The sequence below is a fragment of the Amblyomma americanum genome, chromosome 4, assembly GCF_052857255.1.
Source record: "Amblyomma americanum isolate KBUSLIRL-KWMA chromosome 4, ASM5285725v1, whole genome shotgun sequence".
Classification (NCBI taxonomy): Eukaryota; Metazoa; Arthropoda; class Arachnida; order Ixodida; family Ixodidae; genus Amblyomma; species Amblyomma americanum.
In genome coordinates this window covers 98,219,048-98,240,856 of record NC_135500.1, presented here as the reverse complement: position 1 = coordinate 98,240,856, position 21,809 = coordinate 98,219,048, and the positions used below count along the sequence as shown (strand labels likewise).

General features: G+C 53.5%; 32 non-coding genes across 32 annotated transcripts; all 32 read left to right on the top strand.

The window, feature by feature from the left end:
• Positions 1 to 23: 23 nt before the first annotated feature.
• LOC144131160 (5S ribosomal RNA) lies at positions 24 to 142 on the top strand. Its single transcript, XR_013314577.1, has one exon. It is a non-coding gene; the product is annotated as a 5S ribosomal RNA (ribosomal RNA).
• Positions 143 to 706: 564 nt separating this feature from the next.
• On the top strand, positions 707 to 825 carry LOC144131011 (5S ribosomal RNA). Its single transcript, XR_013314434.1, has one exon. It is a non-coding gene; the product is annotated as a 5S ribosomal RNA (ribosomal RNA).
• A 563-nt stretch (positions 826 to 1,388) lies between these two features.
• Positions 1,389 to 1,507, top strand: LOC144131010 (5S ribosomal RNA). Its single transcript, XR_013314433.1, has one exon. It is a non-coding gene; the product is annotated as a 5S ribosomal RNA (ribosomal RNA).
• Positions 1,508 to 2,071: 564 nt separating this feature from the next.
• LOC144131008 (5S ribosomal RNA) lies at positions 2,072 to 2,190 on the top strand. Its single transcript, XR_013314431.1, has one exon. It is a non-coding gene; the product is annotated as a 5S ribosomal RNA (ribosomal RNA).
• A 562-nt stretch (positions 2,191 to 2,752) lies between these two features.
• LOC144131007 (5S ribosomal RNA) lies at positions 2,753 to 2,871 on the top strand. Its single transcript, XR_013314430.1, has one exon. It is a non-coding gene; the product is annotated as a 5S ribosomal RNA (ribosomal RNA).
• A 563-nt stretch (positions 2,872 to 3,434) lies between these two features.
• LOC144131006 (5S ribosomal RNA) lies at positions 3,435 to 3,553 on the top strand. Its single transcript, XR_013314429.1, has one exon. It is a non-coding gene; the product is annotated as a 5S ribosomal RNA (ribosomal RNA).
• A 564-nt stretch (positions 3,554 to 4,117) lies between these two features.
• Positions 4,118 to 4,236, top strand: LOC144131004 (5S ribosomal RNA). The gene has a single exon (XR_013314428.1). It is a non-coding gene; the product is annotated as a 5S ribosomal RNA (ribosomal RNA).
• A 564-nt stretch (positions 4,237 to 4,800) lies between these two features.
• On the top strand, positions 4,801 to 4,919 carry LOC144131003 (5S ribosomal RNA). Its single transcript, XR_013314427.1, has one exon. It is a non-coding gene; the product is annotated as a 5S ribosomal RNA (ribosomal RNA).
• A 562-nt stretch (positions 4,920 to 5,481) lies between these two features.
• On the top strand, positions 5,482 to 5,600 carry LOC144131002 (5S ribosomal RNA). The gene has a single exon (XR_013314426.1). It is a non-coding gene; the product is annotated as a 5S ribosomal RNA (ribosomal RNA).
• Positions 5,601 to 6,163: 563 nt separating this feature from the next.
• LOC144131001 (5S ribosomal RNA) lies at positions 6,164 to 6,282 on the top strand. Its single transcript, XR_013314425.1, has one exon. It is a non-coding gene; the product is annotated as a 5S ribosomal RNA (ribosomal RNA).
• Positions 6,283 to 6,845: 563 nt separating this feature from the next.
• On the top strand, positions 6,846 to 6,964 carry LOC144131192 (5S ribosomal RNA). The gene has a single exon (XR_013314607.1). It is a non-coding gene; the product is annotated as a 5S ribosomal RNA (ribosomal RNA).
• A 564-nt stretch (positions 6,965 to 7,528) lies between these two features.
• Positions 7,529 to 7,647, top strand: LOC144131223 (5S ribosomal RNA). The gene has a single exon (XR_013314638.1). It is a non-coding gene; the product is annotated as a 5S ribosomal RNA (ribosomal RNA).
• Positions 7,648 to 8,210: 563 nt separating this feature from the next.
• LOC144131000 (5S ribosomal RNA) lies at positions 8,211 to 8,329 on the top strand. Its single transcript, XR_013314424.1, has one exon. It is a non-coding gene; the product is annotated as a 5S ribosomal RNA (ribosomal RNA).
• Positions 8,330 to 8,892: 563 nt separating this feature from the next.
• Positions 8,893 to 9,011, top strand: LOC144130999 (5S ribosomal RNA). Its single transcript, XR_013314423.1, has one exon. It is a non-coding gene; the product is annotated as a 5S ribosomal RNA (ribosomal RNA).
• A 564-nt stretch (positions 9,012 to 9,575) lies between these two features.
• On the top strand, positions 9,576 to 9,694 carry LOC144131098 (5S ribosomal RNA). Its single transcript, XR_013314515.1, has one exon. It is a non-coding gene; the product is annotated as a 5S ribosomal RNA (ribosomal RNA).
• Positions 9,695 to 10,258: 564 nt separating this feature from the next.
• LOC144131191 (5S ribosomal RNA) lies at positions 10,259 to 10,377 on the top strand. Its single transcript, XR_013314606.1, has one exon. It is a non-coding gene; the product is annotated as a 5S ribosomal RNA (ribosomal RNA).
• A 563-nt stretch (positions 10,378 to 10,940) lies between these two features.
• Positions 10,941 to 11,059, top strand: LOC144131084 (5S ribosomal RNA). Its single transcript, XR_013314502.1, has one exon. It is a non-coding gene; the product is annotated as a 5S ribosomal RNA (ribosomal RNA).
• A 562-nt stretch (positions 11,060 to 11,621) lies between these two features.
• Positions 11,622 to 11,740, top strand: LOC144130998 (5S ribosomal RNA). The gene has a single exon (XR_013314422.1). It is a non-coding gene; the product is annotated as a 5S ribosomal RNA (ribosomal RNA).
• Positions 11,741 to 12,303: 563 nt separating this feature from the next.
• Positions 12,304 to 12,422, top strand: LOC144131159 (5S ribosomal RNA). Its single transcript, XR_013314576.1, has one exon. It is a non-coding gene; the product is annotated as a 5S ribosomal RNA (ribosomal RNA).
• A 563-nt stretch (positions 12,423 to 12,985) lies between these two features.
• LOC144131132 (5S ribosomal RNA) lies at positions 12,986 to 13,104 on the top strand. Its single transcript, XR_013314548.1, has one exon. It is a non-coding gene; the product is annotated as a 5S ribosomal RNA (ribosomal RNA).
• A 563-nt stretch (positions 13,105 to 13,667) lies between these two features.
• LOC144130996 (5S ribosomal RNA) lies at positions 13,668 to 13,786 on the top strand. The gene has a single exon (XR_013314420.1). It is a non-coding gene; the product is annotated as a 5S ribosomal RNA (ribosomal RNA).
• Positions 13,787 to 14,350: 564 nt separating this feature from the next.
• On the top strand, positions 14,351 to 14,469 carry LOC144130542 (5S ribosomal RNA). The gene has a single exon (XR_013314152.1). It is a non-coding gene; the product is annotated as a 5S ribosomal RNA (ribosomal RNA).
• Positions 14,470 to 15,033: 564 nt separating this feature from the next.
• On the top strand, positions 15,034 to 15,152 carry LOC144130995 (5S ribosomal RNA). Its single transcript, XR_013314419.1, has one exon. It is a non-coding gene; the product is annotated as a 5S ribosomal RNA (ribosomal RNA).
• A 565-nt stretch (positions 15,153 to 15,717) lies between these two features.
• Positions 15,718 to 15,836, top strand: LOC144131190 (5S ribosomal RNA). The gene has a single exon (XR_013314605.1). It is a non-coding gene; the product is annotated as a 5S ribosomal RNA (ribosomal RNA).
• Positions 15,837 to 16,399: 563 nt separating this feature from the next.
• On the top strand, positions 16,400 to 16,518 carry LOC144130994 (5S ribosomal RNA). The gene has a single exon (XR_013314418.1). It is a non-coding gene; the product is annotated as a 5S ribosomal RNA (ribosomal RNA).
• A 563-nt stretch (positions 16,519 to 17,081) lies between these two features.
• Positions 17,082 to 17,200, top strand: LOC144130993 (5S ribosomal RNA). The gene has a single exon (XR_013314417.1). It is a non-coding gene; the product is annotated as a 5S ribosomal RNA (ribosomal RNA).
• Positions 17,201 to 17,764: 564 nt separating this feature from the next.
• On the top strand, positions 17,765 to 17,883 carry LOC144130992 (5S ribosomal RNA). The gene has a single exon (XR_013314416.1). It is a non-coding gene; the product is annotated as a 5S ribosomal RNA (ribosomal RNA).
• A 565-nt stretch (positions 17,884 to 18,448) lies between these two features.
• Positions 18,449 to 18,567, top strand: LOC144131236 (5S ribosomal RNA). The gene has a single exon (XR_013314653.1). It is a non-coding gene; the product is annotated as a 5S ribosomal RNA (ribosomal RNA).
• Positions 18,568 to 19,130: 563 nt separating this feature from the next.
• On the top strand, positions 19,131 to 19,249 carry LOC144130991 (5S ribosomal RNA). Its single transcript, XR_013314415.1, has one exon. It is a non-coding gene; the product is annotated as a 5S ribosomal RNA (ribosomal RNA).
• Positions 19,250 to 19,812: 563 nt separating this feature from the next.
• LOC144130990 (5S ribosomal RNA) lies at positions 19,813 to 19,931 on the top strand. The gene has a single exon (XR_013314414.1). It is a non-coding gene; the product is annotated as a 5S ribosomal RNA (ribosomal RNA).
• A 563-nt stretch (positions 19,932 to 20,494) lies between these two features.
• LOC144130989 (5S ribosomal RNA) lies at positions 20,495 to 20,613 on the top strand. Its single transcript, XR_013314413.1, has one exon. It is a non-coding gene; the product is annotated as a 5S ribosomal RNA (ribosomal RNA).
• A 564-nt stretch (positions 20,614 to 21,177) lies between these two features.
• Positions 21,178 to 21,296, top strand: LOC144130988 (5S ribosomal RNA). The gene has a single exon (XR_013314412.1). It is a non-coding gene; the product is annotated as a 5S ribosomal RNA (ribosomal RNA).
• The last annotated feature ends 513 nt before the right edge of the window (positions 21,297 to 21,809 follow it).

Sequence of the window (21,809 nt, the reverse complement as noted above, 5' to 3'; positions counted from 1 at the left end):
GCGCTTGAAACGCTGAGTCTCTCGCCATCGGCCATACCATGCTGAATACGCCGGTTCTCGTCCGATCACCGAAGCTAAGCAGCATTGGGCTCGGTCAGTACTTGGGAGGGAGACCACCTGGGAACACTGAGTGCTGATGGCACTTCTTTTGCATTTTTTTCGTCTCTATAACGCCTTTTTTTTCCCTCACAGTTATATAAGTGATCCAATACGCCTCAAGCAACTCTAGGAGGTGTCGTGATTTTGTTATAAATAACAAATTCCCACTGGCAGCGTGTACGTACGTGCGGACGCGATTCTCCGTGCGTGCTCGTGGCAAAACGGAAGCGACCGCTTGGCTTTCCGGCTCTCATTCTGACGTCTGCGTCGGCGTGTACAGTGCAGATTAAAATACGGCAACGCGCCGAGATAGTACGGAGGCCCAGTGTGCGCATAACAGTGCGCAGGAAAGCACAATTAGCGTTCATCGATATAGTCGACACGCATTCCCTACCCAGCCGATGCGCCAACAATACAGGCTTGCTCCCGTTGCTCTTTCGGTGCATGCCACAGTGCGTTACGATCGCCAGAACGGCTGATAAAAGCCCAGGGCACGTAATTGCTCGCTCGGCGCCTGTTGCCACACTCGACGGAAGTATCTGTGCGAAGGTTTGCATCCGGGAGGGGCCGCACACAGTACATAAGCGCTTGAAACGCTGTGTCTCTCGCCATCGGCCATACCATGCTGAATACGCCGGTTCTCGTCCGATCACCGAAGCTAAGCAGCATTGGGCTCGGTCAGTACTTGGGAGGGAGACCACCTGGGAACACCGAGTGCTGATGGCACTTCTTTTGCATTGTTTTCGTCTCTATAACGCCTTTTTTTTTCCTCACAGTTATATAAGTGATCCAATACGCCTCAAGCAACTCTAGGAGGTGTCGTGATTTTGTGATAAATAACAAATTCCCACTGGCAGCGTCTACGTACGTGCGGACGCGAAACTCCGTGCGTGCTTGTGGCAAAACGGAAGCGACCGCTTGGCTTTCCGGCTCTCATTCTGACGTCTCTGTCGGCGTGTACAGTGCAGATTAAATACGGCAACGCGCCGAGATAGCACGGAGGCCCAGTGTGCGCATAACAGTGCGCAGGAAAGCACAATTAGCGTTCATCGATATAGTCGACACGCATTCCCTACCCAGCCGATGCGCCAACAATACAGGCTTGCTCCCGTTGCTCTTTCGGTGCATGCCACAGTGCGTTACGATCGCCAGAACGGCTGATAAAAGCCCAGGGCACGTAATTGCTCGCTCGGCGCCTGTTGCCACACTCGACGGAAGTATCTGTGCGAAGGTTTGCATCCGGGAGGGGCCGCACACAGTACATAAGCGCTTGAAACGCTGAGTCTCTCGCCATCGGCCATACCATGCTGAATACGCCGGTTCTCGTCCGATCACCGAAGCTAAGCAGCATTGGGCTCGGTCAGTACTTGGGAGGGAGACCACCTGGGAACACCGAGTGCTGATGGCACTTCTTTTGCATTTTTTTCGTCTCTATAACGCCTTTTTTTTCCCTCACAGTTATATAAGTGATCCAATACGCCTCAAGCAACTCTAGGAGGTGTCGTGATTTTGTTATAAATAACAAATTCCCACTGGCAGCGTGTACGTACGTGCGGACGCGAAACTCCGTGCGTGCTTGTGGCAAAACGGAAGCGACCGCTTGGCTTTCCGGCTCTCATTCTGACGTCTCCGTCGGCGTGTACAGTGCAGATTAAAATACGGCAACGCGCCGAGATAGCACGGAGGCCCAGTGTGCGCATAACAGTGCGCATGAACGCACAATTAGCGTTCATCGATATAGTCGACACGCATTCCCTACCCAGTCCATGCGCCAACAATACAGGCTTGCTCCCGCTGCTCTTTCGGTACATGCCACAGTGCGTTACGATCGCCAGAACGGCTGAGAAAAGTCCAGGGCACGTAATTGCACGCTCGGCGCCTGTTGCCACACTCGACGGAAGTATCTGTGCGAAGGCTTGCATCCGGGAGGGGCCGCACACGGTACATAAGCGCTTGAAACGCTGTGTTTCTCGCCATCGGCCATACCATGCTGAATACGCCGGTTCTCGTCCGATCACCGAAGCTAAGCAGCATTGGGCTCGGTCAGTACTTGGGAGGGAGACCACCTGGGAACACCGAGTGCTGATGGCACTTCTTTTGCATTTTTTTCGTCTCTATAACGCCTTTTTTTTTCCTCACAGTTATATAAGTGATCCAATACGCCTCAAGCAACTCTAGGAGGTGTCGTGATTTTGTTATAAATAACAAATTCCCACTGGCAGCGTACACGTACGTGCGGACGCGAAACTCCGTGCGTGCTTGTGGCAAAACGGAAGCGACCGCTTGGCTTTCCGGCTCTCATTCTGACGTCTCCGTCGGCGTGTACAGTGCAGATTAAAATACGGCAACGCGCCGAGATAGCACGGAGGCCCAGTGTGCGCATAACAGTGCGCAGGAACGCACAATTAGCGTTCATCGATATAGTCGACACGCATTCCCTACCCAGCCGATGCGCCAACAATACAGGCTTGCTCCCGTTGCTCTTTCGGTGCATGCCACAGTGCGTTACGATCGCCAGAACGGCTGATAAAAGCCCAGGGCACGTAATTGCTCGCTCGGCGCCTGTTGCCACACTCGACGGAAGTATCTGTGCGAAGGTTTGCATCCGGGAGGGGCCGCACACAGTACATAAGCGCTTGAAACGCTGTCTCTCGCCATCGGCCATACCATGCTGAATACGCCGGTTCTCGTCCGATCACCGAAGCTAAGCAGCATTGGGCTCGGTCAGTACTTGGGAGGGAGACCACCTGGGAACACCGAGTGCTGATGGCACTTCTTTTGCATTTTTTTCGTCTCTATAACGCCTTTTTTTTCCCTCACAGTTATATAAGTGATCCAATACGCCTCAAGCAACTCTAGGAGGTGTCGTGATTTTGTTATAAATAACAAATTCCCACTGGCAGCGTGTACGTACGTGCGGACGCGAAACTCCGTGCGTGCTTGTGGCAAAACGGAAGCGACCGCTTGGCTTTCCGGCTCTCATTCTGACGTCTCCGTCGGCGTGTACAGTGCAGATTAAATACGGCAACGCGCCGAGATAGCACGGAGGCCCAGTGTGCGCATAACAGTGCGCATGAACGCACAATTAGCGTTCATCGATATAGTCGACACGCATTCCCTACCCAGTCCATGCGCCAACAATACAGGCTTGCTCCCGCTGTTCTTTCGGTGCATGCCACAGTGCGTTACTATCGCCAGAACGGCTGAGAAAAGTCCAGGGCACGTAATTGCTCGCTCGGCGCCTGTTGCCACACTCGACGGAAGTATCTGTGCGAAGGTTTGCATCCGGGAGGGGCCGCACACGGTACATAAGCGCTTGAAACGCTGTGTCTCTCGCCATCGGCCATACCATGCTGAATACGCCGGTTCTCGTCCGATCACCGAAGCTAAGCAGCATTGGGCTCGGTCAGTACTTGGGAGGGAGACCACCTGGGAACACCGAGTGCTGATGGCACTTCTTTTGCATTTTTTTCGTCTCTATAACGCCTTTTTTTTTCCTCACAGTTATATAAGTGATCCAATACGCCTCAAGCAACTCTAGGAGGTGTCGTGATTTTGTTATAAATAACAAATTCCCACTGGCAGCGTACACGTACGTGCGGACGCGAAACTCCGTGCGTGCTTGTGGCAAAACGGAAGCGACCGCTTGGCTTTCCGGCTCTCATTCTGACGTGTGCGTCGGCGTGTACAGTGCAGATTAAAATACGGCAACGCGCCGAGATAGCACGGAGGCCCAGTGTGCGCATAACAGTGCGCAGGAACGCACAATTAGCGTTCATCGATATAGTCGACACGCATTCCCTACCCAGCCGATGCGCCAACAATACAGGCTTGCTCCCGTTGCTCTTTCGGTGCATGCCACAGTGCGTTACGATCGCCAGAACGGCTGATAAAAGCCCAGGGCACGTAATTGCTCGCTCGGCGCCTGTTGCCACACTCGACGGAAGTATCTGTGCGAAGGTTTGCATCCGGGAGGGGCCGCACACAGTACATAAGCGCTTGAAACGCTGAGTCTCTCGCCATCGGCCATACCATGCTGAATACGCCGGTTCTCGTCCGATCACCGAAGCTAAGCAGCATTGGGCTCGGTCAGTACTTGGGAGGGAGACCACCTGGGAACACCGAGTGCTGATGGCACTTCTTTTGCATTTTTTTCGTCTCTATAACGCCTTTTTTTTCCCTCACAGTTATATAAGTGATCCAATACGCCTCAAGCAACTCTAGGAGGTGTCGTGATTTTGTTATAAATAACAAATTCCCACTGGCAGCGTGTACGTACGTGCGGACGCGAAACTCCGTGCGTGCTTGTGGCAAAACGGAAGCGACCGCTTGGCTTTCCGGCTCTCATTCTGACGTCTCCGTCGGCGTGTACAGTGCAGATTAAAATACGGCAACGCGCCGAGATAGCACGGAGGCCCAGTGTGCGCATAACAGTGCGCATGAACGCACAATTAGCGTTCATCGATATAGTCGACACGCATTCCCTACCCAGTCCATGCGCCAACAATACAGGCTTGCTCCCGCTGCTCTTTCGGTACATGCCACAGTGCGTTACGATCGCCAGAACGGCTGAGAAAAGTCCAGGGCACGTAATTGCACGCTCGGCGCCTGTTGCCACACTCGACGGAAGTATCTGTGCGAAGGCTTGCATCCGGGAGGGGCCGCACACGGTACATAAGCGCTTGAAACGCTGTGTTTCTCGCCATCGGCCATACCATGCTGAATACGCCGGTTCTCGTCCGATCACCGAAGCTAAGCAGCATTGGGCTCGGTCAGTACTTGGGAGGGAGACCACCTGGGAACACCGAGTGCTGATGGCACTTCTTTTGCATTTTTTTCGTCTCTATAACGCCTTTTTTTTTCCTCACAGTTATATAAGTGATCCAATACGCCTCAAGCAACTCTAGGAGGTGTCGTGATTTTGTTATAAATAACAAATTCCCACTGGCAGCGTACACGTACGTGCGGACGCGAAACTCCGTGCGTGCTTGTGGCAAAACGGAAGCGACCGCTTGGATTTCCGGCTCTCATTCTGACGTCTCCGTCGGCGTGTACAGTGCAGATTAAAATACGGCAACGCGCCGAGATAGCACGGAGGCCCAGTGTGCGCATAACAGTGCGCAGGAACGCACAATTAGCGTTCATCGATATAGTCGACACGCATTCCCTACCCAGCCGATGCGCCAACAATACAGGCTTGCTCCCGTTGCTCTTTCGGTGCATGCCACAGTGCGTTACGATCGCCAGAACGGCTGATAAAAGCCCAGGGCACGTAATTGCTCGCTCGGCGCCTGTTGCCACACTCGACGGAAGTATCTGTGCGAAGGTTTGCATCCGGGAGGGGCCGCACACAGTACATAAGCGCTTGAAACGCTGTCTCTCGCCATCGGCCATACCATGCTGAATACGCCGGTTCTCGTCCGATCACCGAAGCTAAGCAGCATTGGGCTCGGTCAGTACTTGGGAGGGAGACCACCTGGGAACACCGAGTGCTGATGGCACTTCTTTTGCATTTTTTTCGTCTCTATAACGCCTTTTTTTTCCCTCACAGTTATATAAGTGATCCAATACGCCTCAAGCAACTCTAGGAGGTGTCGTGATTTTGTTATAAATAACAAATTCCCACTGGCAGCGTGTACGTACGTGCGGACGCGAAACTCCGTGCGTGCTTGTGGCAAAACGGAAGCGACCGCTTGGCTTTCCGGCTCTCATTCTGACGTCTCCGTCGGCGTGTACAGTGCAGATTAAATACGGCAACGCGCCGAGATAGCACGGAGGCCCAGTGTGCGCATAACAGTGCGCATGAACGCACAATTAGCGTTCATCGATATAGTCGACACGCATTCCCTACCCAGTCCATGCGCCAACAATACAGGCTTGCTCCCGCTGTTCTTTCGGTGCATGCCACAGTGCGTTACTATCGCCAGAACGGCTGAGAAAAGTCCAGGGCACGTAATTGCTCGCTCGGCGCCTGTTGCCACACTCGACGGAAGTATCTGTGCGAAGGTTTGCATCCGGGAGGGGCCGCACACGGTACATAAGCGCTTGAAACGCTGTGTCTCTCGCCATCGGCCATACCATGCTGAATACGCCGGTTCTCGTCCGATCACCGAAGCTAAGCAGCATTGGGCTCGGTCAGTACTTGGGAGGGAGACCACCTGGGAACACCGAGTGCTGATGGCACTTCTTTTGCATTTTTTTCGTCTCTATAACGCCTTTTTTTTCCTCACAGGTATATAAGTGATCCAATACGCCACAAGCAACTCTAGGAGGTGTCGTGATTTTGTTATAAATAACAAATTCCTACTGGCAGCGTATACGTACGTGCGGACGCGATTCTCCGTGCGTGCTTGTGGCAAAACGGAAGCGACCGCTTGGCTTTCCGGCTCTCATTCTGACGTGTGCGTCGGCGTGTACAGTGCAGATTAAAATACGGCAACGCGCCGAGATAGCACGGAGGCCCAGTGTGCGCATAACAGTGCGCAGGAACGCACAATCAGCGTTCATCGATAGAGTCGACACGCATTCCCTACCCAGCCGATGCGCCAACAATACAGGCTTGCTCCCGTTGCTCTTTCGGTGCATGCCACAGTGCGTTACGATCGCCAGAACGGCTGATAAAAGCCCAGGGCACGTAATTGCTCGCTCGGCGCCTGTTGCCACACTCGACGGAAGTATCTGTGCGAAGGTTTGCATCCGGGAGGGGCCGCACACAGTACATAAGCGCTTGAAACGCTGTGTCTCTCGCCATCGGCCATACCATGCTGAATACGCCGGTTCTCGTCCGATCACCGAAGCTAACCAGCATTGGGCTCGGTCAGTACTTGGGAGGGAGACCACCTGGGAACACCGAGTGCTGATGGCACTTCTTTTGCATTTTTTTCGTCTCTATAACGCCTTTTTTTTTCCTCACAGTTATATAAGTGATCCAATACGCCTCAAGCAACTCTAGGAGGTGTCGTGATTTTGTTAAAAATAACAAATTCCCACTGGCAGCGTACACGTACGTGCGGACGCGAAACTCCGTGCGTGCTTGTGGCAAAACGGAAGCGACCGCTTGGCTTTCCGGCTCTCATTCTGACGTGTGCGTCGGCGTGTACAGTGCAGATTAAAATACGGCAACGCGCCGAGATAGCACGGAGGCCCAGTGTGCGCATAACAGTGCGCAGGAACGCACAATTAGCGTTCATCGATATAGTCGACACGCATTCCCTACCCAGCCGATGCGCCAACAATACAGGCTTGCTCCCGTTGCTCTTTCGGTGCATGCCACAGTGCGTTACGATCGCCAGAACGGCTGATAAAAGCCCAGGGCACGTAATTGCTCGCTCGGCGCCTGTTGCCACACTCGACGGAAGTATCTGTGCGAAGGTTTGCATCCGGGAGGGGCCGCACACAGTACATAAGCGCTTGAAACGCTGAGTCTCTCGCCATCGGCCATACCATGCTGAATACGCCGGTTCTCGTCCGATCACCGAAGCTAAGCAGCATTGGGCTCGGTCAGTACTTGGGAGGGAGACCACCTGGGAACACCGAGTGCTGATGGAACTTCTTTTGCATTTTTTTCGTCTCTATAACGCCTTTTTTTTCCCTCACAGTTATATAAGTGATCCAATACGCCTCAAGCAACTCTAGGAGGTGTCGTGATTTTGTTATAAATAACAAATTCCCACTGGCAGCGTGTACGTACGTGCGGACGCGAAACTCCGTGCGTGCTTGTGGCAAAACGGAAGCGACCGCTTGGCTTTCCGGCTCTCATTCTGACGTCTCCGTCGGCGTGTACAGTGCAGATTAAATACGGCAACGCGCCGAGATAGCACGGAGGCCCAGTGTGCGCATAACAGTGCGCATGAACGCACAATTAGCGTTCATCGATATGGTCGACACGCATTCCCTACCCAGTCCATGCGCCAACAATACAGGCTTGCTCCCGTTGCTCTTTCGGTGCATGCCACAGTGCGTTACGATCGCCAGAACGGCTGATAAAAGCCCAGGGCACGTAATTGCTCGCTCGGCGCCTGTTGCCACACTCGACGGAAGTATCTGTGCGAAGGTTTGCATCCGGGAGGGGCCGCACACAGTACATAAGCGCTTGAAACGCTGAGTCTCTCGCCATCGGCCATACCATGCTGAATACGCCGGTTCTCGTCCGATCACCGAAGCTAAGCAGCATTGGGCTCGGTCAGTACTTGGGAGGGAGACCACCTGGGAACACCGAGTGCTGATGGCACTTCTTTTGCATTTTTTTCGTCTCTATAACGCCTTTTTTTTCCTCACAGTTATATAAGTGATCCAATACGCCTCAAGCAACTCTAGGAGGTGTCGTGATTTTGTTATAAATAACAAATTCCCACTGGCAGCGTACACGTACGTGCGGACGCGAAACTCCGTGCGTGCTTGTGGCAAAACGGAAGCGACCGCTTGGCTTTCCGGCTCTCATTCTGACGTGTGCGTCGGCGTGTACAGTGCAGATTAAAATACGGCAACGCGCCGAGATAGCACGGAGGCCCAGTGTGCGCATAACAGTGCGCATGAACGCACAATTAGCGTTCATCGATATAGTCGACACGCATTCCCTACCCAGTCCATGCGCCAACAATACAGGCTTGCTCCCGCTGCTCTTTCGGTACATGCCACAGTGCGTTACGATCGCCAGAACGGCTGAGAAAAGTCCAGGGCACGTAATTGCACGCTCGGCGCCTGTTGCCACACTCGACGGAAGTATCTGTGCGAAGGCTTGCATCCGGGAGGGGCCGCACACGGTACATAAGCGCTTGAAACGCTGAGTCTCTCGCCATCGGCCATACCATGCTGAATACGCCGGTTCTCGTCCGATCACCGAAGCTAAGCAGCATTGGGCTCGGTCAGTACTTGGGAGGGAGACCACCTGGGAACACCGAGTGCTGATGGCACTTCTTTTGCATTTTTTTCGTCTCTATAACGCCTTTTTTTTCCCTCACAGTTATATAAATGATCCAATACGCCTCAAGCAACTCTAGGAGGTGTCGTGATTTTGTTATAAATAACAAATTCCCACTGGCAGCGTGTACGTACGTGCGGACGCGATTCTCCGTGCGTGCTCGTGGCAAAACGGAAGCGACCGCTTGGCTTTCCGGCTCTCATTCTGACGTCTGCGTCGGCGTGTACAGTGCAGATTAAAATACGGCAACGCGCCGAGATAGTACGGAGGCCCAGTGTGCGCATAACAGTGCGCAGGAAAGCACAATTAGCGTTCATCGATATAGTCGACACGCATTCCCTACCCAGCCGATGCGCCAACAATACAGGCTTGCTCCCGTTGCTCTTTCGGTGCATGCCACAGTGCGTTACGATCGCCAGAACGGCTGATAAAAGCCCAGGGCACGTAATTGCTCGCTCGGCGCCTGTTGCCACACTCGACGGAAGTATCTGTGCGAAGGTTTGCATCCGGGAGGGGCCGCACACGGTACATAAGCGCTTGAAACGCTGTGTCTCTCGCCATCGGCCATACCATGCTGAATACGCCGGTTCTCGTCCGATCACCGAAGCTAAGCAGCATTGGGCTCGGTCAGTACTTTGGAGGGAGACCACCTGGGAACACCGAGTGCTGATGGCACTTCTTTTGCATTTTTTTTCGTCTCTATAACGCCTTTTTTTTCCTCACAGTTATATAAGTGATCCAATACGCCACAAGCAACTCTAGGAGGTGTCGTGATTTTGTTATAAATAACAAATTCCCACTGGCAGCGTATACGTACGTGCGGACGCGATTCTCCGTGCGTGGTCGTGGCAAAACGGAAGCGACCGCTTGGCTTTCCGGCTCTCATTCTGACGTCTGCGTCGGCGTGTACAGTGCAGATTAAAATACGGCAACGCGCCGAGATAGTACGGAGGCCCAGTGTGCGCATAACAGTGCGCAGGAAAGCACAATTAGCGTTCATCGATATAGTCGACACGCATTCCCTACCCAGCCGATGCGCCAACAATACAGGCTTGCTCCCGTTGCTCTTTCGGTGCATGCCACAGTGCGTTACGATCGCCAGAACGGCTGATAAAAGCCCAGGGCACGTAATTGCTCGCTCGGCGCCTGTTGCCACACTCGACGGAAGTATCTGTGCGAAGGTTTGCATCCGGGAGGGGCCGCACACAGTACATAAGCGCTTGAAACGCTGTGTCTCTCGCCATCGGCCATACCATGCTGAATACGCCGGTTCTCGTCCGATCACCGAAGCTAACCAGCATTGGGCTCGGTCAGTACTTGGGAGGGAGACCACCTGGGAACACCGAGTGCTGATGGCACTTCTTTTGCATTTTTTTCGTCTCTATAACGCCTTTTTTTTCCCTCACAGTTATATAAGTGATCCAATCCGCCTCAAGCAACTCTAGGAGGTGTCGTGATTTTGTTATAAATAACAAATTCCCACTGGCAGCGTCTACGTACGTGCGGACGCGAAACTCCGTGCGTGCTTGTGGCAAAACGGAAGCGACCGCTTGGCTTTCCGGCTCTCATTCTGACGTCTCTGTCGGCGTGTACAGTGCAGATTAAATACGGCAACGCGCCGAGATAGCACGGAGGCCCTGTGTGCGCATAACAGTGCGCAGGAACGCACAATTAGCGTTCATCGATATAGTCGACACGCATTCCCTACCCAGCCGATGCGCCAACAATACAGGCTTGCTCCCGCTGCTCTTTCGGTGCATGCCACAGTGCGTTACGATCGCCAGAACGGCTGATAAAAGCCCAGGGCACGTAATTGCTCGCTCGGCGCCTGTTGCCACACTCGACGGAAGTATCTGTGCGAAGGTTTGCATCCGGGAGGGGCCGCACACAGTACATAAGCGCTTGAAACGCTGAGTCTCTCGCCATCGGCCATACCATGCTGAATACGCCGGTTCTCGTCCGATCACCGAAGCTAAGCAGCATAGGGCTCGGTCAGTACTTGGGAGGGAGACCACCTGGGAACACCGAGTGCTGATGGCACTTCTTTTGCATTTTTTTCGTCTCTATAACGCCTTTTTTTCCCTCACAGTTATATAAGTGATCCAATACGCCTCAAGCAACTCTAGGAGGTGTCGTGATTTTGTTATAAATAACAAATTCCCACTGGCAGCGTGTACGTACGTGCGGACGCGAAACTCCGTGCGTGCTTGTGGCAAAACGGAAGCGACCGCTTGGCTTTCCGGCTCTCATTCTGACGTCTCCGTCGGCGTGTACAGTGCAGATTAAATACGGCAACGCGCCGAGATAGCACGGAGGCCCAGTGTGCGCATAACAGTGCGCATGAACGCACAATTAGCGTTCATCGATATGGTCGACACGCATTCCCTACCCAGTCCATGCGCCAACAATACAGGCTTGCTCCCGTTGCTCTTTCGGTGCATGCCACAGTGCGTTACGATCGCCAGAACGGCTGATAAAAGCCCAGGGCACGTAATTGCTCGCTCGGCGCCTGTTGCCACACTCGACGGAAGTATCTGTGCGAAGGTTTGCATCCGGGAGGGGCCGCACACAGTACATAAGCGCTTGAAACGCTGAGTCTCTCGCCATCGGCCATACCATGCTGAATACGCCGGTTCTCGTCCGATCACCGAAGCTAAGCAGCATTGGGCTCGGTCAGTACTTGGGAGGGAGACCACCTGGGAACACCGAGTGCTGATGGCACTTCTTTTGCATTTTTTTCGTCTCTATAACGCCTTTTTTTTCCTCACAGTTATATAAGTGATCCAATACGCCTCAAGCAACTCTAGGAGGTGTCGTGATTTTGTTATAAATAACAAATTCCCACTGGCAGCGTACACGTACGTGCGGACGCGAAACTCCGTGCGTGCTTGTGGCAAAACGGAAGCGACCGCTTGGCTTTCCGGCTCTCATTCTGACGTGTGCGTCGGCGTGTACAGTGCAGATTAAAATACGGCAACGCGCCGAGATAGCACGGAGGCCCAGTGTGCGCATAACAGTGCGCATGAACGCACAATTAGCGTTCATCGATATAGTCGACACGCATTCCCTACCCAGTCCATGCGCCAACAATACAGGCTTGCTCCCGCTGCTCTTTCGGTACATGCCACAGTGCGTTACGATCGCCAGAACGGCTGAGAAAAGTCCAGGGCACGTAATTGCACGCTCGGCGCCTGTTGCCACACTCGACGGAAGTATCTGTGCGAAGGCTTGCATCCGGGAGGGGCCGCACACGGTACATAAGCGCTTGAAACGCTGAGTCTCTCGCCATCGGCCATACCATGCTGAATACGCCGGTTCTCGTCCGATCACCGAAGCTAAGCAGCATTGGGCTCGGTCAGTACTTGGGAGGGAGACCACCTGGGAACACTGAGTGCTGATGGCACTTCTTTTGCATTTTTTTCGTCTCTATAACGCCTTTTTTTCCCTCACAGTTATATAAGTGATCCAATACGCCTCAAGCAACTCTAGGAGGTGTCGTGATTTTGTTATAAATAACAAATTCCCACTGGCAGCGTGTACGTACGTGCGGACGCGATTCTCCGTGCGTGCTCGTGGCAAAACGGAAGCGACCGCTTGGCTTTCCGGCTCTCATTCTGACGTCTGCGTCGGCGTGTACAGTGCAGATTAAAATACGGCAACGCGCCGAGATAGTACGGAGGCCCAGTGTGCGCATAACAGTGCGCAGGAAAGCACAATTAGCGTTCATCGATATAGTCGACACGCATTCCCTACCCAGCCGATGCGCCAACAATACAGGCTTGCTCCCGTTGCTCTTTCGGTGCATGCCACAGTGCGTTACGATCGCCAGAACGGCTGATAAAAGCCCAGGGCACGTAATTGCTCGCTCGGCGCCTGTTGCCACACTCGACGGAAGTATCTGTGCGAAGGTTTGCATCCGGGAGGGGCCGCACACAGTACATAAGCGCTTGAAACGCTGTGTCTCTCGCCATCGGCCATACCATGTTGAATACGCCGGTTCTCGTCCGATCACCGAAGCTAAGCAGCATTGGGCTCGGTCAGTACTTGGGAGGGAGACCACCTGGGAACACCGAGTGCTGATGGCACTTCTTTTGCATTTTTTTCGTCTCTATAACGCCTTTTTTTTCCCTCACAGTTATATAAGTGATCCAATACGCCTCAAGCAACTCTAGGAGGTGTCGTGATTTTGTTATAAATAACAAATTCCCACTGGCAGCGTCTACGTACGTGCGGACGCGAAACTCCGTGCGTGCTTGTGGCAAAACGGAAGCGACCGCTTGGCTTTCCGGCTCTCATTCTGACGTCTCTGTCGGCGTGTACAGTGCAGATTAAATACGGCAACGCGCCGAGATAGCACGGAGGCCCAGTGTGCGCATAACAGTGCGCAGGAAAGCACAATTAGCGTTCATCGATATAGTCGACACGCATTCCCTACCCAGCCGATGCGCCAACAATACAGGCTTGCTCCCGTTGCTCTTTCGGTGCATGCCACAGTGCGTTACGATCGCCAGAACGGCTGATAAAAGCCCAGGGCACGTAATTGCTCGCTCGGCGCCTGTTGCCACACTCGACGGAAGTATCTGTGCGAAGGTTTGCATCCGGGAGGGGCCGCACACAGTACATAAGCGCTTGAAACGCTGTGTCTCTCGCCATCGGCCATACCATGCTGAATACGCCGGTTCTCGTCCGATCACCGAAGCTAAGCAGCATTGGGCTCGGTCAGTACTTGGGAGGGAGACCACCTGGGAACACCGAGTGCTGATGGCACTTCTTTTGCATTTTTTTCGTCTCTATAACGCCTTTTTTTTTCCTCACAGTTATATAAGTGATCCAATACGCCTCAAGCAACTCTAGGAGGTGTCGTGATTTTGTTATAAATAACAAATTCCCACTGGCAGCGTACACGTACGTGCGGACGCGAAACTCCGTGCGTGCTTGTGGCAAAACGGAAGCGACCGCTTGGCTTTCCGGCTCTCATTCTGACGTGTGCGTCGGCGTGTACAGTGCAGATTAAAATACGGCAACGCGCCGAGATAGCACGGAGGCCCAGTGTGCGCATAACAGTGCGCAGGAACGCACAATTAGCGTTCATCGATATAGTCGACACGCATTCCCTACCCAGCCGATGCGCCAACAATACAGGCTTGCTCCCGTTGCTCTTTCGGTGCATGCCACAGTGCGTTACGATCGCCAGAACGGCTGATAAAAGCCCAGGGCACGTAATTGCTCGCTCGGCGCCTGTTGCCACACTCGACGGAAGTATCTGTGCGAAGGTTTGCATCCGGGAGGGGCCGCACACAGTACATAAGCGCTTGAAACGCTGAGTCTATCGCCATCGGCCATACCATGCTGAATACGCCGGTTGTCGTCCGATCACCGAAGCTAAGCAGCATTGGGCTCGGTCAGTACTTGGGAGGGAGACCACCTGGGAACACCGAGTGCTGATGGCACTTCTTTTGCATTTTTTTCGTCTCTATAACGCCTTTTTTTTTCCTCACAGTTATATAAGTGATCCAATACGCCTCAAGCAACTCTAGGAGGTGTCGTGATTTTGTTATAAATAACAAATTCCCACTGGCAGCGTGTACGTACGTGCGGACGCGAAACTCCGTGCGTGCTTGTGGCAAAACGGAAGCGACCGCTTGGCTTTCCGGCTCTCATTCTGACGTGTGCGTCGGCGTGTACAGTGCAGATTAAAATACGGCAACGCGCCGAGATAGCACGGAGGCCCAGTGTGCGCATAACAGTGCGCATGAACGCACAATTAGCGTTCATCGATATAGTCGACACGCATTCCCTACCCAGTCCATGCGCCAACAATACAGGCTTGCTCCCGCTGCTCTTTCGGTACATGCCACAGTGCGTTACGATCGCCAGAACGGCTGAGAAAAGTCCAGGGCACGTAATTGCACGCTCGGCGCCTGTTGCCACACTCGACGGAAGTATCTGTGCGAAGGCTTGCATCCGGGAGGGGCCGCACACGGTGCATAAGCGCTTGAAACGCTGAGTCTCTCGCCATCGGCCATACCATGCTGAATACGCCGGTTCTCGTCCGATCACCGAAGCTAAGCAGCATTGGGCTCGGTCAGTACTTGGGAGGGAGACCACCTGGGAACACCGAGTGCTGATGGCACTTCTTTTGCATTTTTTTCGTCTCTATAACGCCTTTTTTTTTCCCTCACAGTTATATAAGTGATCCAATACGCCTCAAGCAACTCTAGGAGGTGTCGTGATTTTGTTATAAATAACAAATTCCCACTGGCAGCGTGTACGTACGTGCGGACGCGATTCTCCGTGCGTGCTCGTGGCAAAACGGAAGCGACCGCTTGGCTTTCCGGCTCTCATTCTGACGTCTGCGTCGGCGTGTACAGTGCAGATTAAAATACGGCAACGCGCCGAGATAGTACGGAGGCCCAGTGTGCGCATAACAGTGCGCAGGAAAGCACAATTAGCGTTCATCGATATAGTCGACACGCATTCCCTACCCAGCCGATGCGCCAACAATACAGGCTTGCTCCCGTTGCTCTTTCGGTGCATGCCACAGTGCGTTACGATCGCCAGAACGGCTGATAAAAGCCCAGGGCACGTAATTGCTCGCTCGGCGCCTGTTGCCACACTCGACGGAAGTATCTGTGCGAAGGTTTGCATCCGGGAGGGGCCGCACACAGTACATAAGCGCTTGAAACGCTGTGTCTCTCGCCATCGGCCATACCATGCTGAATACGCCGGTTCTCGTCCGATCACCGAAGCTAACCAGCATTGGGCTCGGTCAGTACTTGGGAGGGAGACCACCTGGGAACACCGAGTGCTGATGGCACTTCTTTTGCATTTTTTTCGTCTCTATAACGCCTTTTTTTCCCTCACAGTTATATAAGTGATCCAATACGCCTCAAGCAACTCTAGGAGGTGTCGTGATTTTGTTATAAATAACAAATTCCCACTGGCAGCGTCTACATACGTGCGGACGCGAAACTCCGTGCGTGCTTGTGGCAAAACGGAAGCGACCGCTTGGCTTTCCGGCTCTCATTCTGACGTCTGCGTCGGCGTGTACAGTGCAGATTAAAATACGGCAACGCGCCGAGATAGTACGGAGGCCCAGTGTGCGCATAACAGTGCGCAGGAAAGCACAATTAGCGTTCATCGATATAGTCGACACGCATTCCCTACCCAGCCGATGCGCCAACAATACAGGCTTGCTCCCGTTGCTCTTTCGGTGCATGCCACAGTGCGTTACGATCGCCAGAACGGCTGATAAAAGCCCAGGGCACGTAATTGCTCGCTCGGCGCCTGTTGCCACACTCGACGGAAGTATCTGTGCGAAGGCTTGCATCCGGGAGGGGCCGCACACGGTACATAAGCGCTTGAAACGCTGAGTCTCTCGCCATCGGCCATACCATGCTGAATACGCCGGTTCTCGTCCGATCACCGAAGCTAAGCAGCATTGGGCTCGGTCAGTACTTGGGAGGGAGACCACCTGGGAACACCGAGTGCTGATGGCACTTCTTTTGCATTTTTTTCATCTCTATAACGCCTTTTTTTTCCCTCACAGATATATAAGTGATCCAATACGCCTCAAGCAACTCTAGGAGGTGTCGTGATTTTGTTATAAATAACAAATTCCCACTGGCAGCGTGTACGTACGTGCGGACGCGATTCTCCGTGCGTGCTCGTGGCAAAACGGAAGCGACCGCTTGGCTTTCCGGCTCTCATTCTGACGTCTGCGTCGGCGTGTACAGTGCAGATTAAATACGGCAACGCGCCGAGATAGCACGGAGGCCCAGTGTGCGCATAACAGTGCGCAGGAACGCACAATTAGCGTTCATCGATATAGTCGACACGCATTCCCTACCCAGCCGATGCGCCAACAATACAGGCTTGCTCCCGTTGCTCTTTCGGTGCATGCCACAGTGCGTTACGATCGCCAGAACGGCTGATAAAAGCCCAGGGCACGTAATTGCTCGCTCGGCGCCTGTTGCCACACTCGACGGAAGTATCTGTGCGAAGGTTTGCATCCGGGAGGGGCCGCACACAGTACATAAGCGCTTGAAACGCTGTGTCTCTCGCCATCGGCCATACCATGCTGAATACGCCGGTTCTCGTCCGATCACCGAAGCTAAGCAGCATTGGGCTCGGTCAGTACTTGGGAGGGAGACCACCTGGGAACACCGAGTGCTGATGGCACTTCTTTTGCATTTTTTTCGTCTCTATAACGCCTTTTTTTTTCCTCACAGTTATATAAGTGATCCAATACGCCTCAAGGAACTCTAGGAGGTGTCGTGATTTTGTTATAAATAACAAATTCCCACTGGCAGCGTACACGTACGTGCGGACGCGAAACTCCGTGCGTGCTTGTGGCAAAACGGAAGCGACCGCTTGGCTTTCCGGCTCTCATTCTGACGTGTGCGTCGGCGTGTACAGTGCAGATTAAAATACGGCAACGCGCCGAGATAGCACGGAGGCCCAGTGTGCGCATAACAGTGCGCATGAACGCACAATTAGCGTTCATCGATATAGTCGACACGCATTCCCTACCCAGTCCATGCGCCAACAATACAGGCTTGCTCCCGCTGCTCTTTCGGTACATGCCACAGTGCGTTACGATCGCCAGAACGGCTGAGAAAAGTCCAGGGCACGTAATTGCACGCTCGGCGCCTGTTGCCACACTCGACGGAAGTATCTGTGCGAAGGCTTGCATCCGGGAGGGGCCGCACACGGTACATAAGCGCTTGAAACGCTGAGTCTCTCGCCATCGGCCATACCATGCTGAATACGCCGGTTCTCGTCCGATCACCGAAGCTAAGCAGCATTGGGCTCGGTCAGTACTTGGGAGGGAGACCACCTGGGAACACCGAGTGCTGATGGCACTTCTTTTGCATTTTTTTCGTCTCTATAACGCCTTTTTTTTTCCCTCACAGTTATATAAGTGATCCAATACGCCTCAAGCAACTCTAGGAGGTGTCGTGATTTTGTTATAAATAACAAATTCCCACTGGCAGCGTGTACGTACGTGCGGACGCGATTCTCCGTGCGTGCTCGTGGCAAAACGGAAGCGACCGCTTGGCTTTCCGGCTCTCATTCTGACGTCTGCGTCGGCGTGTACAGTGCAGATTAAAATACGGCAACGCGCCGAGATAGTACGGAGGCCCAGTGTGCGCATAACAGTGCGCAGGAAAGCACAATTAGCGTTCATCGATATAGTCGACACGCATTCCCTACCCAGCCGATGCGCCAACAATACAGGCTTGCTCCCGTTGCTCTTTCGGTGCATGCCACAGTGCGTTACGATCGCCAGAACGGCTGATAAAAGCCCAGGGCACGTAATTGCTCGCTCGGCGCCTGTTGCCACACTCGACGGAAGTATCTGTGCGAAGGTTTGCATCCGGGAGGGGCCGCACACAGTACATAAGCGCTTGAAACGCTGTGTCTCTCGCCATCGGCCATACCATGCTGAATACGCCGGTTCTCGTCCGATCACCGAAGATAACCAGCATTGGGCTCGGTCAGTACTTGGGAGGGAGACCACCTGGGAACACCGAGTGCTGATGGCACTTCTTTTGCATTTTTTTCGTCTCTATAACGCCTTTTTTTCCCTCACAGTTATATAAGTGATCCAATACGCCTCAAGCAACTCTAGGAGGTGTCGTGATTTTGTTATAAATAACAAATTCCCACTGGCAGCGTCTACATACGTGCGGACGCGAAACTCCGTGCGTGCTTGTGGCAAAACGGAAGCGACCGCTTGGCTTTCCGGCTCTCATTCTGACGTCTGCGTCGGCGTGTACAGTGCAGATTAAAATACGGCAACGCGCCGAGATAGTACGGAGGCCCAGTGTGCGCATAACAGTGCGCAGGAAAGCACAATTAGCGTTCATCGATATAGTCGACACGCATTCCCTACCCAGCCGATGCGCCAACAATACAGGCTTGCTCCCGTTGCTCTTTCGGTGCATGCCACAGTGCGTTACGATCGCCAGAACGGCTGATAAAAGCCCAGGGCACGTAATTGCTCGCTCGGCGCCTGTTGCCACACTCGACGGAAGTATCTGTGCGAAGGCTTGCATCCGGGAGGGGCCGCACACGGTACATAAGCGCTTGAAACGCTGAGTCTCTCGCCATCGGCCATACCATGCTGAATACGCCGGTTCTCGTCCGATCACCGAAGCTAAGCAGCATTGGGCTCGGTCAGTACTTGGGAGGGAGACCACCTGGGAACACCGAGTGCTGATGGCACTTCTTTTGCATTTTTTTCGTCTCTATAACGCCTTTTTTTTCCCTCACAGTTATATAAGTGATCCAATACGCCTCAAGCAACTCTAGGAGGTGTCGTGATTTTGTTATAAATAACAAATTCCCACTGGCAGCGTGTACGTACGTGCGGACGCGATTCTCCGTGCGTGCTCGTGGCAAAACGGAAGCGACCGCTTGGCTTTCCGGCTCTCATTCTGACGTCTGCGTCGGCGTGTACAGTGCAGATTAAATACGGCAACGCGCCGAGATAGCACGGAGGCCCAGTGTGCGCATAACAGTGCGCAGGAACGCACAATTAGCGTTCATCGATATAGTCGACACGCATTCCCTACCCAGCCGATGCGCCAACAATACAGGCTTGCTCCCGTTGCTCTTTCGGTGCATGCCACAGTGCGTTACGATCGCCAGAACGGCTGATAAAAGCCCAGGGCACGTAATTGCTCGCTCGGCGCCTGTTGCCACACTCGACGGAAGTATCTGTGCGAAGGTTTGCATCCGGGAGGGGCCGCACACAGTACATAAGCGCTTGAAACGCTGTGTCTCTCGCCATCGGCCATACCATGCTGAATACGCCGGTTCTCGTCCGATCACCGAAGCTAAGCAGCATTGGGCTCGGTCAGTACTTGGGAGGGAGACCACCTGGGAACACCGAGTGCTGATGGCACTTCTTTTGCATTTTTTTCGTCTCTATAACGCCTTTTTTTTCCCTCACAGATATATAAGTGATCCAATACGCCTCAAGCAACTCTAGGAGGTGTCGTGATTTTGTTATAAATAACAAATTCCCACTGGCAGCGTGTACGTACGTGCGGACGCGATTCTCCGTGCGTGCTCGTGGCAAAACGGAAGCGACCGCTTGGCTTTCCGGCTCTCATTCTGACGTCTGCGTCGGCGTGTACAGTGCAGATTAAATACGGCAACGCGCCGAGATAGCACGGAGGCCCAGTGTGCGCATAACAGTGCGCAGGAACGCACAATTAGCGTTCATCGATATAGTCGACACGCATTCCCTACCCAGCCGATGCGCCAACAATACAGGCTTGCTCCCGTTGCTCTTTCGGTGCATGCCACAGTGCGTTACGATCGCCAGAACGGCTGATAAAAGCCCAGGGCACGTAATTGCTCGCTCGGCGCCTGTTGCCACACTCGACGGAAGTATCTGTGCGAAGGTTTGCATCCGGGAGGGGCCGCACACAGTACATAAGCGCTTGAAACGCTGTGTCTCTCGCCATCGGCCATACCATGCTGAATACGCCGGTTCTCGTCCGATCACCGAAGCTAAGCAGCATTGGGCTCGGTCAGTACTTGGGAGGGAGACCACCTGGGAACACCGAGTGCTGATGGCACTTCTTTTGCATTTTTTTCGTCTCTATAACGCCTTTTTTTTTCCTCACAGTTATATAAGTGATCCAATACGCCTCAAGGAACTCTAGGAGGTGTCGTGATTTTGTTATAAATAACAAATTCCCACTGGCAGCGTACACGTACGTGCGGACGCGAAACTCCGTGCGTGCTTGTGGCAAAACGGAAGCGACCGCTTGGCTTTCCGGCTCTCATTCTGACGTGTGCGTCGGCGTGTACAGTGCAGATTAAAATACGGCAACGCGCCGAGATAGCACGGAGGCCCAGTGTGCGCATAACAGTGCGCATGAACGCACAATTAGCGTTCATCGATATAGTCGACACGCATTCCCTACCCAGTCCATGCGCCAACAATACAGGCTTGCTCCCGCTGCTCTTTCGGTACATGCCACAGTGCGTTACGATCGCCAGAACGGCTGAGAAAAGTCCAGGGCACGTAATTGCACGCTCGGCGCCTGTTGCCACACTCGACGGAAGTATCTGTGCGAAGGCTTGCATCCGGGAGGGGCCGCACACGGTACATAAGCGCTTGAAACGCTGAGTCTCTCGCCATCGGCCATACCATGCTGAATACGCCGGTTCTCGTCCGATCACCGAAGCTAAGCAGCATTGGGCTCGGTCAGTACTTGGGAGGGAGACCACCTGGGAACACCGAGTGCTGATGGCACTTCTTTTGCATTTTTTTCGTCTCTATAACGCCTTTTTTTTTCCCTCACAGTTATATAAGTGATCCAATACGCCTCAAGCAACTCTAGGAGGTGTCGTGATTTTGTTATAAATAACAAATTCCCACTGGCAGCGTGTACGTACGTGCGGACGCGATTCTCCGTGCGTGCTCGTGGCAAAACGGAAGCGACCGCTTGGCTTTCCGGCTCTCATTCTGACGTCTGCGTCGGCGTGTACAGTGCAGATTAAAATACGGCAACGCGCCGAGATAGTACGGAGGCCCAGTGTGCGCATAACAGTGCGCAGGAAAGCACAATTAGCGTTCATCGATATAGTCGACACGCATTCCCTACCCAGCCGATGCGCCAACAATACAGGCTTGCTCCCGTTGCTCTTTCGGTGCATGCCACAGTGCGTTACGATCGCCAGAACGGCTGATAAAAGCCCAGGGCACGTAATTGCTCGCTCGGCGCCTGTTGCCACACTCGACGGAAGTATCTGTGCGAAGGTTTGC